General features: G+C 41.6%; 3 pseudogenes; all 3 read right to left on the bottom strand.

Moving 5' to 3' along the window:
* Nucleotides 1-1263: 1263 nt before the first annotated feature.
* LOC149511519 (25S ribosomal RNA) lies at nucleotides 1264-4529 on the bottom strand (annotated as a pseudogene).
* Nucleotides 4530-11711: 7182 nt separating this feature from the next.
* LOC149511518 (25S ribosomal RNA) lies at nucleotides 11712-13102 on the bottom strand (annotated as a pseudogene).
* LOC149511517 (25S ribosomal RNA) lies at nucleotides 13103-14292 on the bottom strand (annotated as a pseudogene).
* Nucleotides 14293-16044: the final 1752 nt, after the last annotated feature.

Below are 16044 nucleotides of genomic sequence, written 5' to 3'. Positions count from 1 at the left end.
TTGGCATGATAGAAATATGAAAATGTACTTGAACCCACCTATTGTCTGGTCGTGGTTTGCATGATGTGTGACTCAAGCTTAGGATACCCACACCTGGTGTGCATCGTAGCATATACCAAAGGTATTTAAGGGAACTGCCAACACAAAAGGCTAGCTTATGCTAATGGTGATCGAAGCATATGTCAAGACCAAGGGCCAACATGTCCTGATAATGGTCGAGGCATGTGTATGTGTCACGATTTGCAAGTTGGTCTATGTCTAAAGGTTCTAGCAGGATAGGATTCAATAACTAGGGGAACCAGGCCTTGAAGCTTACCAGTGGCTCAGGTCATGGGGAGCTAGCCCGAAACAATAGTATAAGCAATGATCAAGACTCTAAAGTGTCAGGCATGGTGTTCAAGTTTAGCAGAATTAAGCCAAGCCCAAGTAAGAGCATTGGTAAGTGATGCACAGGCACATAATTAGACCCAAGTGTGAGCACTAATGATCAAGGTGCATGTGCATGGTTGACCAAGTGTGGGCATGCATGAACACAATCATGGTTTGAATCAAATTTATAGGCTTCTAAAAGGCCCGTATACAGGACAATGTTTGACAAGCTGGAATTATGCTGAGCACTTAAGTTTTATTGGCTGACTTAAGTAAATGGAGTAAATTCCCTGTCTAAGGCCACACAGAGTTTAGGGTTTAAAATCGAATCTGGTGACACATGTACCAAGCATCATTTAGTGCCAATGGTGATCGAGAGGCAGACAAGTGCCTTAGGTGAAAGGGTCATGGTATACATGCCACACCAAGTGCCAACATCTAGCAAAAAGGTGTTTGATGCAACAACCTGCACGAAATGCCACATCTACTAAAGAGGTGTTTGAAGTAGCAACCAATGCCAAGGGCCTATTTTCACAGACGGTGGTCAAGGTAAGTGCTCAGACCAAGTGCTCGCATTTGGTGATGGTGTCTGAGGCAACATCCCTCCCATAATAACAAGCGAGCATCTAGTGATGGTGTCTGAGGTAATAACCTACTCGTACCAAGGGCCAACATGTAAGGGCAATAAAAGTTTGAGGTAAGTGCTCATACCAAGGGTGAACCCATCCCTCTAATAATATCGAGGGCATTTGATTACAATTTACTTGGATGCTTGAAGAAGGGATGTCATTGCTCGGGTGAATCGGTTGCAATGGAAAACACCATTTATCCCCAACCCTAGAGGGGTGTAGTGTAAATAAATGAAGTAAGAGTGCTTCGATGGGTGTGAGAGGGATGAATCGAAGTGATAAAAGGCTAAATCTTAGTGGATCATGGTAGCAAGCCCACTCTACCATTTACAATACCCCGTCGTATATTTAAGTCATTTGTAAAGAACTCTAGGTGTTGCTTGGTGAGAATTAAGCTTTATGAAGGCCCACACAGCTTATCTGCCACTGGGATTGCACTTACGACACGTGCCTTTAGGGGCCATAGGCCTTACCTACAGGTCGACAATCGAGAGTCGAACGAGTGCATTACTTCTAGCCCTGATTTTGACTTAGAGGTGTTTAGTCATAATCTAGCATATGGTAACTTCGCACCATTGGTTTTTCAACCAAGCGTGATGACCAATTATGCGAATCAACAATTCCTCTCGTACTAGGTTAAATTACTATTGCGATGCTGCCATCAGTTGAGTAAAACTAACCTGTCTCATGATAGTCTAAACCCAGCTTATGTTCCCTATTGATGGGTGAACAATCCAACACTTGGTGAATTCTGCTTCACAATGATAGGAAAAGCCAACATTGAATGATTAAAAAGCAATATTGCTATGAACGCTTGGCTACCATAAGCCAGATATCCTTGTGGTAACTTTTCTAACACCTTTAGCTTCAATTTTTGAAGGCCTAAAGGATCGATAGGCCATGCTTTTATGGTTCATATTCGTATCAAAAATCAGAATCAAACGAGCTTTTAACCTTTTATTCCATACAAGATTTTTATTCTCATTAAGCTCATCTTAGGACATTTGTATTATCTTTTAACAAATGTGTCACCCCAGCCTAACTGACAATGTCTTCCACTTAGATCAACTGATCAAGGTTGACTTTGAGTCTAAAAGAAAGGGTTGTGCCCTGCCTTTGATTCACAGAATAAGTAAAATAATGTTAAAAGTAATGGTATTTCAATTTCACCCGAGGGCTCCCACTTATCTTACACCTTTCAAGTCATTTCACAAAGTCATACTAGAGTCAAGCTCAACAGGGTCTTTTTTTCCCACTGATTCAACCAAGCCCATTCCATTGGCTGTGGTTTTGCTAGATAGTAGATAGGGACAGTAGGAATCTCATTAATTTATTCATGCACATCACTAATTAAATGATGAGGCATTTGGCTACCTTAAGAGAGTCGTAGTTACCCCTGTCATTTACTCATGCTTAGTTAAATTTCTTCACTTTGACATTTAGAACATTGGACAGAAATCACATTGTGTGAGCATCCACAAAGACCATCACAATGCTTTATTTTAATTAAATAGTCAAATTCCCCTTGTTCGTACTAGTTCTGAGTTGACTGTTCATTACTTGAGAAAGGCTCTCAAAAGAGCCATTCCCTATCCATCTCTTAACCAGCACGTGACAACTTACTTTTGCCATGGGAGTAGCTCAAGTAGAGCACTGGCAATCAACAAATTTAAGACTGGGCCCCTCATACCCAGCCCTCGGAGCTAATCTTTTTCCTGAGGTTATGGATCCATTTTGTCGACTTCCCTTACCTATATTATTCTATCGACCAGAGGCTATTCACTTTAGAGGCCTGATGTGATTATAAGTATGATTGAGTATAGATGGCACTCGATCCTCTAGATTTTCAAGGGCCACTAGAGGCACACTAGACACCATGTGATGTACGATACGTTTTAGACCACTGGACCCTACCTCTAGCTGTGCCATTTCTGTGGTGGGTAGGCCATTGAACAGAAAAGATAACTCTTCTTGAGGCTTCCACCAACGTTTCTAGACTCTCTAACATTGTTATAAACTATCGTGATCCAATTCAAGAATTTTAACCTGATTCTCTTTTGAAGCTTAAGTTGAATGCACTGTCAAACGGGTTTCCCCCGTTTCTTAAGTTCAAGTAACCCATGTGCAATTGCCATTCACATGGAACCTTTCCTTTCTTCGACCTTCAAAGTTTTCATTTGAATATTTGCTACTACCACCAAGATCTACATTGATGGCCACTTTGCTCGGGCTTGTGCCCTGAGTTTTATGGAAACCATTGTGCCCTCCTACTCATTAAGGCCTAGCCCTTGCCCCGATAGTTGGTATAGGTTGCACACTTATGTGCCATCCATTTTTTAGGCTAGTTGATTCGGCAAGTGAATTATTATACACTTTTTAGCGAATTTTGACTTCTATGACCACCATTATGCTATCTTAATTGACAACATCCATTGCAGGTTCTAGGTTAACGCATAATTAAGCATCATAACCATTCTTTCTGTTCATCCCGCATCGTAAGTTTTGCTCAATGAAGTAGCCATACCATCCTACCTTTTTAAAGTTTGAGAATAGGTTAAGGGCATTACCTTACTGATGCCTCTAATCATTGGCTTTACCTAATAGAACTCGCTAAGGGCTCTAGCTATCTTGAGGGAAACTTTAAAGGGAACCAACTACTAGATGGTTCGATTAGTCTTTCACACCTACACCCAAGTCAGATGAACTATTTGCACATTAATATCATTGTGGGCCTCCACCAGAGTTTCTTCTGGCTTTGCCTTGCTTAGGACTAGTTCACCATCTTTTGGGTCCCAATAGGCATGCTCACACTCGAACCCTTCTTAGAAGATTAAGGTTAGTCGATGGTGCACTTGAGAGGGATCTTGCCAATCAGCTTCCTTGCACTTTATGAGTTAACTAGCCCATTGACTCGCACACATGTTAGACTATTTGTTTCACATTTCAAAATGGGCTGGATGGGGAGCTTGTAGGCTAACACCGGGAGGACACCGTGCTGAGGCATGTTAAAATGGCGTGTGCTACATTCTACGATCGCAATGACAATGTCTTTGTATGTATATTGAAAGCTTGGGCTTGGGACTCTGCCATGACCTGTGTCAATCCATGCCCTATGCTGATCAATGAACTAGCTCTCATCATTCCAAATCTGATTGAAATGCATCATGAGCCCCTATCTACTTCTCTTCTAACAATTTCAAGCACTCTTTGACTCTCTTTCCAAAGTCCTTTTCATCTATCCGTCACGGTACATGTTTGCTATTGTTCTTTTGCCCGTATTTAGCCATGGACAGAATTTACTACCCGACTAGGGCAGAACAAAATGACCATCGTACCCATCTAAGGTCAAAAAGGGCTCAAGGCATAAAGGCACACTAGACCCTTTGGTGTTTCATTAACGCATTCATAGGTCACTTGTTGAGTGGGTTTCGATAATGATCCTTCCGTAGGTTCACCTATAGAAACCTTGTTATGACTTCTCCTTCCTCTAAATGATAAGGTTCAGTAGACTTCTCATAATGTCATGGGCAGTGAATCATCCACGTCACCATATTCCAAACATTTCACTAAACCATTCAATTGGTAGAAGTAACAAGTAGTGTGTACAAATGGAAAAGATGTAGTCAATGTGAGTTGATTACTCATGTTTACTAGGAATTCCTTGTTGAAGACCAACAATTGCAATGATCTATCCCTATCATGATGTAATTTCAAAGATTACTCAGGCCTATCGACCAAGGCTATAAACTCATTGAATACATCAGTGTAATGTGTGTGTGGCCTAGAATATCTAAGGGCATTATAGACCTGTTATTACCTCAAGCTTCCTTGGCCTAAGTGACTATAGTCCCTCTAAAAAGCTAGCCATGAAAGATCACCTCCACATAGCTAGTTAGCAAGCTAAGGTCTCATTCGTTAATGAAATTAACTAGACAAATCGTGTCACCAACTAAGAACTACCATACACCACCACCTATAGAATCAAGAAAGAGCTTTTCGGTCTATCAATCCTTACTATATTTGGACCTGGTAAGTTTCCCTGTGTTGAGTCAAATTAAGCCGCAAGCTTTACTCCTGGTGGTGCCCTTCCATCAATTCCTTTAAGTTTAAGCCTTATGACCATGCTCTCCCCAAAACCCAAAAACTTTGATTTCTCATAAGGTACCGATAGAGTCCTAAAAGTAACATTTGTTGATCTTTGATTGGTATCATTTATAGTTGAGACTAAGACTGTATCTGATCATTTTTTAGTCTCTAACTTTCATTTTTGATTAACGAAAATGTCCTTGACAAATGCTTTTGCAATTGTTTATCTTTCATAAATCTAAGAATTTCAACTCTAACTATGAAATACGAATGCCCCCAAACTTATAGAGTCGAGTATTATTATTTATTGTCACTATCTCTTCATGTCAGGATTGGATAATTTACACACCTGCTACCTTCCTTGGATGTGGTAGCAGTTTCTCAGGCTCTCTTTCCAGAATCGAACCCTAATTCTTCATCACCCTCACCACTATAGTAGGCCTCTATCTTACCATTGAAAGTTGATAAGGTAGAAATTTGTATGATGCGTAACCGATAAAAAGGCTATATATTTTATCGAGTTATCATGAATCATCAAAGCAACGAGCAAAGCTCGTGTCAACCTTTTATCTAATAAATGCATCCCTTCAAAAAGTTGAGGTATATTGCACGTATTAGCTCTAGAATTACTATAATTATCTGAGTAGTAGATACCATCAAACAAACTATAACTGATTTAATGAGCCATTCACAATTTCACAGTTTGAATTAGTTCATACTTACACATGTATAGTTTAATCTTTGAGACAAGCATATGACTACTGGCAGGATCAATTAGGTAGGATGTTGGCACCTTGTGAGCCTCAATGCACCGATCGAGTGGTAAAGAGAGCCAACACAAAGCATAAGTGACATACATGTCGAGCACATGAAATGCATAGCATCGGATGGATAAAAGGCTGAGAAGCCACACCCATAAAACATTCTACATCCAAAAGCATGATCGAACATCGGTGCACCAATGAAGCCATGGAGGTTTAGGTGGCACACTTGGACACAGGGCATGATTAAGGTCTGACCCGTAGCCCTTAAGGACACAAGACGAATGAAGGATAGCAAGACATCTAGTTTTCATCAATTTAGATATGCAGCATAGGATCTCAATTATACCCTTAAGGTACAATGACCACATGGGGTGAGATTAAATAGGATGACGGGTCAACCGTTTAATGCATCGAGCATGGAGCCAACCAACACATGCAACCATAGCACCACTTATATGCCAATTGCATACAAGTGATAGCATCCACACATATTAGTCAATAATGCACCTGATTGATTACTTGACAAATGAACAGAGGGAATGATGTATAAGGCCATGCCACAACTACTTGGCATGGGAAAAACATAAGCAAGGGCCACGAGAAAACCCCTTCCATCAACAAGCAACAATGGCATGATACCACCAATGCTTGGTTTGGCCAAGACCATACACGTAAACTCTACTATCACCACCCTAAGAGGACATTGCCTGATTCAAGGACTTGTTCCTAGGGTCTTAGACAGCATTAACTATATGCATAAGCTTGCCTAGGCCAAGGCATTTTTGTGCTCGATGAGAAGGGACTACGAGACTACTAAATACTCGATAGACTTGGCCAGGCCAAGAAAGTAACTGCAGTTTCTACTTGCACCACCCCATAGATTCATTACTCGATTCAAGGACTTGGTTTGGGGTGAGGCAGCATTAGCCATAGGCACGAGCTTAAGCTTGACACAGCTAAGCCCCTTTTCTATATGCATACCAATCATCAAGGCCATGGGTGCCTATAGGTCTCTGAAGTAACCAATCACTGGATAAAATGGCTAGAAAGCATGTACGGCTTGGATTTTGCTCTAGGGACATTGTCATGGATGTACGTAATGATAGGCCCATCATGCACAGCTACTCCCTCTGTGGAGGGAGAGAAGGGGCTCGGACAACCAATCATTAAAGAGCATGAGAGATTTTATAGATATGCTAGCAGTAGACATTAAAATGTATGAAATGGGGATATTTTTTTCAAACAAGCATATCCTACACTGAGGGTAAGCAAGTGCCGATGATGGTCAAAGCATATGCCAGCACCAAGGCCTAGCATGTATCGATGGTATTCAAGGCAACTACCCACACCAAAGGCCATCTTTTGTCAATGCTAATCAAGGCATGTACTCACACCAGATCTAGATTGTGCCAATGCTGATTGAGGTATGTGCTCACACCAAAGGCAGCATATGTTAATAGTGGTCACGACAAGTGCCGATACTAATGGCAAGCATGTGCCGATGATGGTCTAGCATGTGCTCATACCAAGAGCCAACTTATGCCGATGGTGGTTGTGGCAAGTGCCCATACTAAAAGCCAGCTTGTGCCGATAATGGTCGAGACATGTGCCTGCACCATGCACCAACATGTGTCATTAATGGTGTACATGCTAGGCTTAAGCATGTGCTGGTGTCGTATTTTTTTGCCTGGGGCATCATCACCAGAGCATCATCGGAGAACCTAACTAGCGATATTGGGGGTTCCGACGATTGGAGGTAAAGGTCGAAGGCTATGCCCACATGATGTGCAATGGGTGTTGGTCTTTGGCCCTTATATTGGCCCTCTATCCCTCAAGGAACCTCAATAACTCACATCCCCTTAAAGAGCATAAGAGCTTTTACAGGTTTACAACTAGTAGCCATTCAAGTATTTAAAATAGGGATGCTTTTTTTAAATGACTACAAAATCTTTTACACTTTGATTTTTTGGCAAAATTTTTTTTTGGATGCTAAAAATATACAAGGATCACGTATACCAAATTTGGGGCCAAAACTTTTTCTAAAAGAATTTTAAAAAATCTCAAACTATAAAAAATTTTAAAAATCATGAAAAATAAAAAACAAGTCATCTTGCTATGAAACTTCACATGAAGGCTTAAGGGACCATTTTACGAATTTACAAGCCATAAAAATGGTATTGGCATGGTAGAAATATGAAGATGTGCTAGAACCCACCTACTGTTCGATCGTGGTGTACATAATGTACGGCTTGGGCTCAGGATACCTATGCGTGATGCATGACCCAACATATGTTGATAGTGTTTGAGGGAACTGCCCTCACAAAGGGCTAGCATGTGCCAATAGTGGTCGAAGTAAGTGCTGAGACCAAGGGCCAACATGTCTTGATGGTGGTCAAGGCATTACATGTGTCAGAGGTTCTAGTGGGATAGGGTTCGATAGCTAGGAAAAATTTGGCCTTGAGACCTACTGAGTTCTAGGTTACGGGGAACTCACCTAAAATAGTGATATGAGTAATGATCGAGACTTAAGAGGCTCAGGCACGGTGTTCATGTTCTGCAGAATTGAACCAAGCCTAGGTGCGAACATTGGTGAGCACTTATATGAATTTATGGGCCATAAAAATGGCATTGGCATGGTAAAAATATGGAGATGTGCCCGAACCTACCCACTACCCGATCGTGGTGCACATGATGTGTAGCCTGAGCCTAGCATACCTGTACGTGATGTGTGACCCAGTATGTGCTGATGGTGTTTGAGGGAACCGCCTGCATAAATGGCTAGTATGTGTCGATGACGGTTAAAACATGTGTCAAGACCAAGGGCCAACATGTCTCGATGGTGGTTGAGGCATATGTATATGTTACAATCGGTAAGATGATCCATGCTCAGGGGTTCTAGCGAGATAAGGTTTGACAGCCAAAAAGACCAAGCCTTGAAGCCTATTGGAGGCCCAGGTCACGGGGAACTAGCCTAAAATAGTGGTATAGGCAGTGATCGGGACTTAAAAGGTTCCAGCAGGGTGTTCATATTTGGCAAAATTGATCCTAGTCGAGGTATAGATACTAGTGAGTGCTTATATGAATTTGTAAGCAATAAAAATGGCATTAAGATGGCAGAAATATGAAGATGTGCCTAAACCCATCTACTATCTGGTCATGGTGCACATGTTGCACAACTTCGGCCTAAGATACCTATGCGTTGTGTATGACCTAACATGTGTCATCGTGTTTGAGGGAACTACCTAAACAAAGGGCTAGAATGTGCTGATGGTGGTCGAGGTATGTGTAGTCCGCAAGCTGGTCCATGCCTAGGGGTTTTAGTAGGATAGGGTCTAACAGCCAGGGCACCAAGCTTTGAGGCCTACTAGAGGCCCAGATGAGAAAAACTAGCCTAAAATAGTGGTAAAGGCAATGATCAGGACTCTAGGCTCAAGCATGATGAGCATGATGTTTAGGTTTAGTAAAATTGAGCCAGGCCCATGTGCGGGTGCTAGTGAGTGATTATATGAATTTGTAAGCCATAAAAATGGTATTGGCATAGCAAAAATATGAAGATGTGCCAAACCCACTTAATGTTCGATTATGGTGTGCATGGTACACAACCCAGCATGTGTCGATGGTATTCGAAGGAACTTCTAGCACAAAGGGCCAGCATGTGTCGATAGTGGTTAAAACATGTGTGAAAACCAAAGGCCAACATGTCCTAATGGTGGTTGAGGTATGTGTATGAGTCATGATCCACAAGGTTTCTAATGGGATAGGGTCCGATAATAGATCAATTCAAGGTCATTAAGTTATACTTGAATAAGGCAATGAAGAAGCTCATATAGCATAATGAGGCATTGGAGTCCATGGTGACAACCTTGCAAGAAGAGCTAGCAAGGCTCAAGGTTGACCATGCTACATTACAAGCAGCCATGGTTGTTGGTGTGAGCTTGAGATCAAGAATAAAGGTGCCTAAGTATTTCATTGATAGAGTAAAGCCATAGGTCAAGGCTAAGCTAGAATGAAAAGGCATGCAGGGGTCAAGTTAGGCTAGAGTTACTGTGAAATCACTAACTCAAGATGAGTGCACCGAATCTTTAAAGTCAAAGGGAAAAGGCCAGAGTGGGCAAGACACTGGTGTTAGTTCCTCAAGAAAGGAAAGGGCTATGGGGAAGCCTAGATTTTGCAAGACTAATAGAGACATCAGTAGGGGCAAGAGACCCTTGAGTTGCTATTTTTATGTCAGTCCACATCAAGTCAGGGAGTGCCTGAAGCTTTCAGCCATCAAATGGGTAGATGGTTTATTCAAAGCCAAGACTGGTAAGAGTAAACAACATCAAAAATAGCCTAAAAAAGAGCAGCCAGGTGCTAGTCGAGACTACTGAAAGGTTGGGACCTCTCGAGGAGCTAATAAGGGGTTGTAGTAAAGTGGTAAGAAACTTAAGATCGAGACTAGCAGAAGATAGCATAGTACATGTTTGGGTATGAGACCGAAATGTTAGAAAACTAGATCATAGGTAGAAGCTAGAACCAACATGTAAAGCGAGAACATCATCCCTCAAGTAATAAGGGCATTACTGAAATGAATATGGAAGAATGTCACGATCTATAAGCTTGTCCAGGCCCAGCCCAAGGGTTCTCTCCAATTCGAGTGACAGCTCAAGTTCTAATGGGATAAAGTTTGACAGCTAACGGGACCAAGCCCTGAGGTGCACTGAAGGTCCATGTTGTAGGGAACCAACCCAGAATAATGGTACGATAGTGATCAAGACTCTGGAGGCTCAAGAAAAGTGTTCAAGTTTGACAGGATTGAGTCAGGCCCAGGGGTAGGCACTAGTGAGTGATGCGTGAGCACCCAATATGGACCAGGCAAGACCACTGATGATCGAGGTATGGGCACACAATTGGGCATAAGTGCAGGCATGCCTAAACATAGTCCTAAAAAAGTTAGATTCGGGGGCTTCTAGAAGGCTTAATGCTCAGCATGATTTCAGCAAGTCAAAGATTATGTAGTAACACCAAATCCTCTAGAATCAAGGATTATATCTCATTGCCTAGAATTAAGGGATTATAATCTCTAGTTTAAGAATGCATCTTAAGCACTAAATGTAAAAGGGGCTCAGCTATAAATAGAGAGTTCCCCACTCTTATATAAAAAGGTCAGAGACTAGAACCATCGAGTAATAACATCCTTACTTTTGCCTTAAAGCTTTTATTATTCTTTTGTTAGCCTTGCTTCAGGCACTTGCTATGCCATTTCATTTTCCAGCATACTGGATGGCCAAACCCCGCAATCTAGAGTGTCCATGTACCATTTCTTGTGATAGGCTGATCTGAAATACAAAAGCGTCCATTCTTGTATCCTAGAGTTACGTGAGCTTGGAGCTTGAGTCTCGACCTATAACACTAGCATTTACCAAAGAGGTGTCCAAGGCAACAACCCACACCAAATGCTTGCATCTATCAAAAAGCTGTATAAGGCAACAACCCATGTTAAGGGCTCACTCGCGTGGATGGTGGTCGAGATAAGCACCCGCACTAAGTGTTGACATCTGGCAACGGTGTTAGAGGTAACATTTAACCTGTAATAATGAGCCAGCATCTGACAATGGTGTCCGAGGCAACAACCTGCTCATACTAAAGGCCAGCGTGTAAAGGCAGGAAGAGTTTGAGGTAAATGCCCACGTCAAGGGTGCGTCCGTCCCTTAACAAATACTAAGGGCATTCAGTTGTCATTTACTTGGATGCTTGAAGGAGGGATGTCATCACGCAAGTGAATCAATTGCAATGGAAAGCACCATTCATCCCCAACCCTCAAGGGGTACAGTGTAAAAAAATGAAGTGAGAAGGCTTCGGTAGGTGTGGATGAGGGAGGGATGAATCGAAGTGACAAAGGGCTAAATCTCAGTAGATTGTGGTAGCAAGGCAACTTTGCCACATACAATACCCTGTCTCATATTTAAGTCATCTGTAAAAGATTTTAGCCATCGTTCAGTGGGAATTAAGCTTTAAAGAGGCTTGTGCGGCATGTCCACTGTAAGGGCTACACCTATGACATATGCCCTTAGGGGCCATGGGCCTCTACTGCAGATCAGCAATTAGACAATAGATGCATACTTCACTTCTAGCCCAAATTCTGACCTAGAGGCGTTTAGTGATAATTCAGCACATGGTAACTTCATGCCACTTGCTTTTCAACTAAGCACGATGACAAATTATGCGAATCAACGGTTTCTCTCATGCTAGGTTGAATTACTATTATGATGCTGCCATCAATTGGGTAAAACTAACCTATGTCACGATGGTCTAAACCTAACTCACGTTCCTTATTGGTGGGTGAACAATCCAATGCTTGTTGAATTCTATTTCACAATGATAGAAATAGCCGACTTTGAAAGATCAAAAAGTAATGTCACTATGAACACTTGGCTGCAATAAGCCAATTATCCCTATGGTAACTTTTTTGACACCTTTAGCTTCAAATTCTAATGTTCCAAAAGATTATAAGCCATACTTTCACAATTCGTATTCATACTAAAATTCATAATCAAAAGAGCTTTTACCCTTTTGTTTCACATGAGATTTTTGTTCTTGTTGAGCTCATATTAGGATACCAGTGTTATTTTTTAACAAATGTACCACCATAGCCAAACTCCCCACCTGACAATATCTTTTACCTGGATCGACTGACTGAGACTAGCCTTGGGTCCAGAAAAAGGGTATTTAAATTTCACTGAAAGGCTCCCACTTATCTTACACCCCTTAAGTCATTTCACAAAGTCAAACTAAAGTTAAGCTCATCAGGGTCTTCTTTCCTTGCTGATTTTACCAAGCCCATTCCCTTGGCTGCGGTTTCATTGGATAGTAGACAAAGATAGTGGGAATCTCGTTAATCCCTTTATGCGTGTCACTAATTAGATGACGAGGTATTTAGCTACCTTAAGAGAGTCATAGTTACTCCCACCATTTACCCGCACTTGGTTGAATTTTTTCACTTTGACATTTAGAGCACTAGGCAAAAATCACATTGCGTGAGCATTCGCAGGGACCATCACAATGCTTTGTTTTAATTAAATAATTAATTTCCTTTTGTTTATACCAATTTTGAGTTGACTATTCATTACTCGAAGAAAGCTTGAAGGGAGTAGTTCCCAATCCATCTCTTGACCAACATGCGATGACCCACTCTTGATGTGGGAATAACTCAAGCAGTGCATTGATAGCTGATGGGTTCAGGATTAGGACCCCTGGTGCCTACATTGTTCCATCGACTAGAGGCTATTCACCTTAAAGACCTGATGTGGTTATGAGTATGATCAAGCACGAATGGCACTCGATCCTTTAAATTTTTAAAGGCTGTTGGGGGCACATTGGACACCACATAATGTGCGATGTCTTTAGACCGTTGGATCGTACTTTTGGCTAAGCCATTTCCAGGGTGGGTAGACCATTAAACAAAAAAGATAACTATTTTCTGAAGCCCCTGCTGACATCTTTGGACTCTCTAACATTGCCATTAGCTACCACATCTCAGTTCAAGAATTTTAACTCGATTCCCTTTTAAGGCTCACACCAAATACGTTGTCAGATGGGCTTTCTCTGTCTCTTAAGATTGACTAACCCATGTGCAAGTGCCATTCACATGGAACCTTTATTTGAATATTTGCTACTACCACCAAGATCTACATCGATGAACACTCCACTCGAGCATGCGCCCTAGGGTTTGTGACAACCGTCATAGCATTCTACTCATTGAGGCTCAACTCCTACCCTAACGATTGAGTATAGGTCATGTGCTTAGGTGCCATTCATTTTGAGGGCTAGTTATTTGGCAGGTGAGGTGTTACACACTCTTTAGTGGATTTTGGCTTTTATGACCACTATCTTACTATCTTAATTGACTAACTCCCTTTGTAGGTTTTAGGTTAGACAGCCATTGAGCACCGTAACTCAGCTTTTGGTTCATCCTACATCATCAGTTTTGCTTACTAAAAATGGCCCACTTAGAGCTTTTAATTCTGTGGCACAGCTCAATAAAGCAGCTACATTGTCCTACTTAGTTAAAGTTTGAGAATAGGTTGAGGGTATTACGCCTTCGATGCCTCTAATCATTAGCTTTACCTGATAGAACTCGTTAAGGGCTCTAGCTATCCTAAGGGAAACTTCAAAGGGAACCAGCTACTAGATGATTTGATTAGTCTTTAACCCCTATACCCAAGTCAGATGAGCAATTTACATGTCAGAATCACTATCAGGTCTCCACTAGAGTTTTCTTTAGCTTCACCCCATTCAACCATATTTCATTATCTTTTGGGTCTTGATGGCATGCTTACATTTGAACCTTTCTCAAAAGATCAAAATTGATCGATGGTGCACTTATGAGGGTCTTGCTAATCAGCTTTGTTATGTCTTATGGGTTTTTTAGCCTATTGACTCACACACATGTTAGACTCTTTGGTCCATGTTTCAAGACAAGTCAGATGGAGAACTTATAGGCAGACACCAAGAGTACGCTAGTGCTAGGGCATATCGAGATGATACATGCTGTATATCAAAAGATTAAGCTTAGGTCACCTCTATGACCTACGTCAGTCCATGGCCCGAGCCAATCAACAAACTAGCTCTTGCCATTCTATATGTAATCAAAGCATATCGTCGACCCTCATCTGCTTCACTCTTGATAATTTCAAGCATTTTTTGACTTTTTTTTCAAGGTCCTTTTCATTTTTCCTTTCACCATCAATGGCACAGGCTAGCATATGGTGTAGGCATATGCCTCGACCATTATCAACACCAGTTGGCCTTTGGTACAAGTACTTGCCTTAACCACTATCGACACGAGCTGACCTTAGGTACAAGCACTTATCTTGACCACTGTCGGCACATGTTAGCCCTTGATATGGGTACATGCCTTAATTAGCATTGAAAAAAGATGGCCCTTGGTGTAAGCAATTACCTCGAACATATCAGCACATGCTAGCCCTTAGTGTTCGCACTTGCCTCGAACACCATTAGTACATGCTGGGCCTTAAAGTGGGCACATGTCTTGACCACCATCAGCACCTGTAAACCCTTGGTGTGGGATATGCCTATTTGAAAAAGTGTCCCCATTTAAGACATTTTAATGTCTACTACTAGCATATCTGTAAAATCTCTCATGCTCTTTAAGAGGTGTTTATCTAGGGCCCTCTCTCCTTTCACACTAAGGGAGTAGATGTGTGTGATGGGCTCATCATTGTGTACAACTATGGTAATGTCCTTAAGTAAAATACAAGCTATGCATGCCTTTTGGCCATGCTATCTGGCGACTAGTTGCTCTAGTGTCGCAAGCACCCATGGCCTTGACCATAAGTGTGCATATCAAAAAGGGACTCGACTATGTTGAGGTCAAACCTGTACCTATACCTGTGGTTGATGCTACTCCAGACCCTAAACCAAGTCCTTAAATTAGTCAATAGCTCTATGGAGTGGTACAAGTAGAAGCTATGGTTGCAAGCTTGGTTAGGCCAAGTCTCTCAGGTATTTGGCAATCTCGTGGTCTCTTTTCATCAACCATAAAAATGCCTTTGCTTGGCCAAGCCTATGTATCAGGGGCTCCAGTCTTAAGCTAAACTCTATGTGGCCTTAAGCTAGGAATAAACTCTATATGCCTAAGTTAGCCTATGAATCTCAAGTGTACGAGCATAAAATGAACACTAAAAGGTAGAATATGAAGCTAAGAACATAAGAAAATAGTTGGAATGCATTTCTTAATGTTGAATGATACAAATGAGGATAGGGTGGCTCTCTATTTATGCTTGAGGCCCTAACACTAGTATGGAAGTTCCTAATATCAAGGGATTACATATTCAAATTCACAATACAAGATTATATCCCTGATCCTAAGGATTGACCAGTCTTTTTTTATTTTGGGCGTGTGCTATAACACATTTAGGGAACATTCTTGCACTTAGATGCTTCTAGATGCTTTTAGGTTAGCCTCACTCTCCTGGCCCTCTTGGGTGGAGGCAAGCATGTTTTGATCTTTGTCTTGGTGCGTGGGTAGGACTAACTGTCGAGAGAACGATCCTGATGCTTCTAACATGATTATTGCATGAACCCTCGATTCTGTCTATAGTACTCGAGCTTTGGCTGCTATACATAGTCCTTAGCTCTTGTGCACTCTTCTGGTGTGTGACATTCTTCCCCACCTAATCTTGTAACTCCCTCAT

Source organism: Durio zibethinus, chromosome 25 (assembly GCF_047325235.1).
Source record: "Durio zibethinus cultivar Kanyao isolate XHJ-2024 chromosome 25, ASM4732523v1, whole genome shotgun sequence".
Lineage (NCBI taxonomy): Eukaryota > Viridiplantae > Streptophyta > Magnoliopsida > Malvales > Malvaceae > Durio > Durio zibethinus.
Note: the sequence above shows the minus strand (reverse complement) of the source record. Positions and strands in the feature narration are given on the sequence as shown.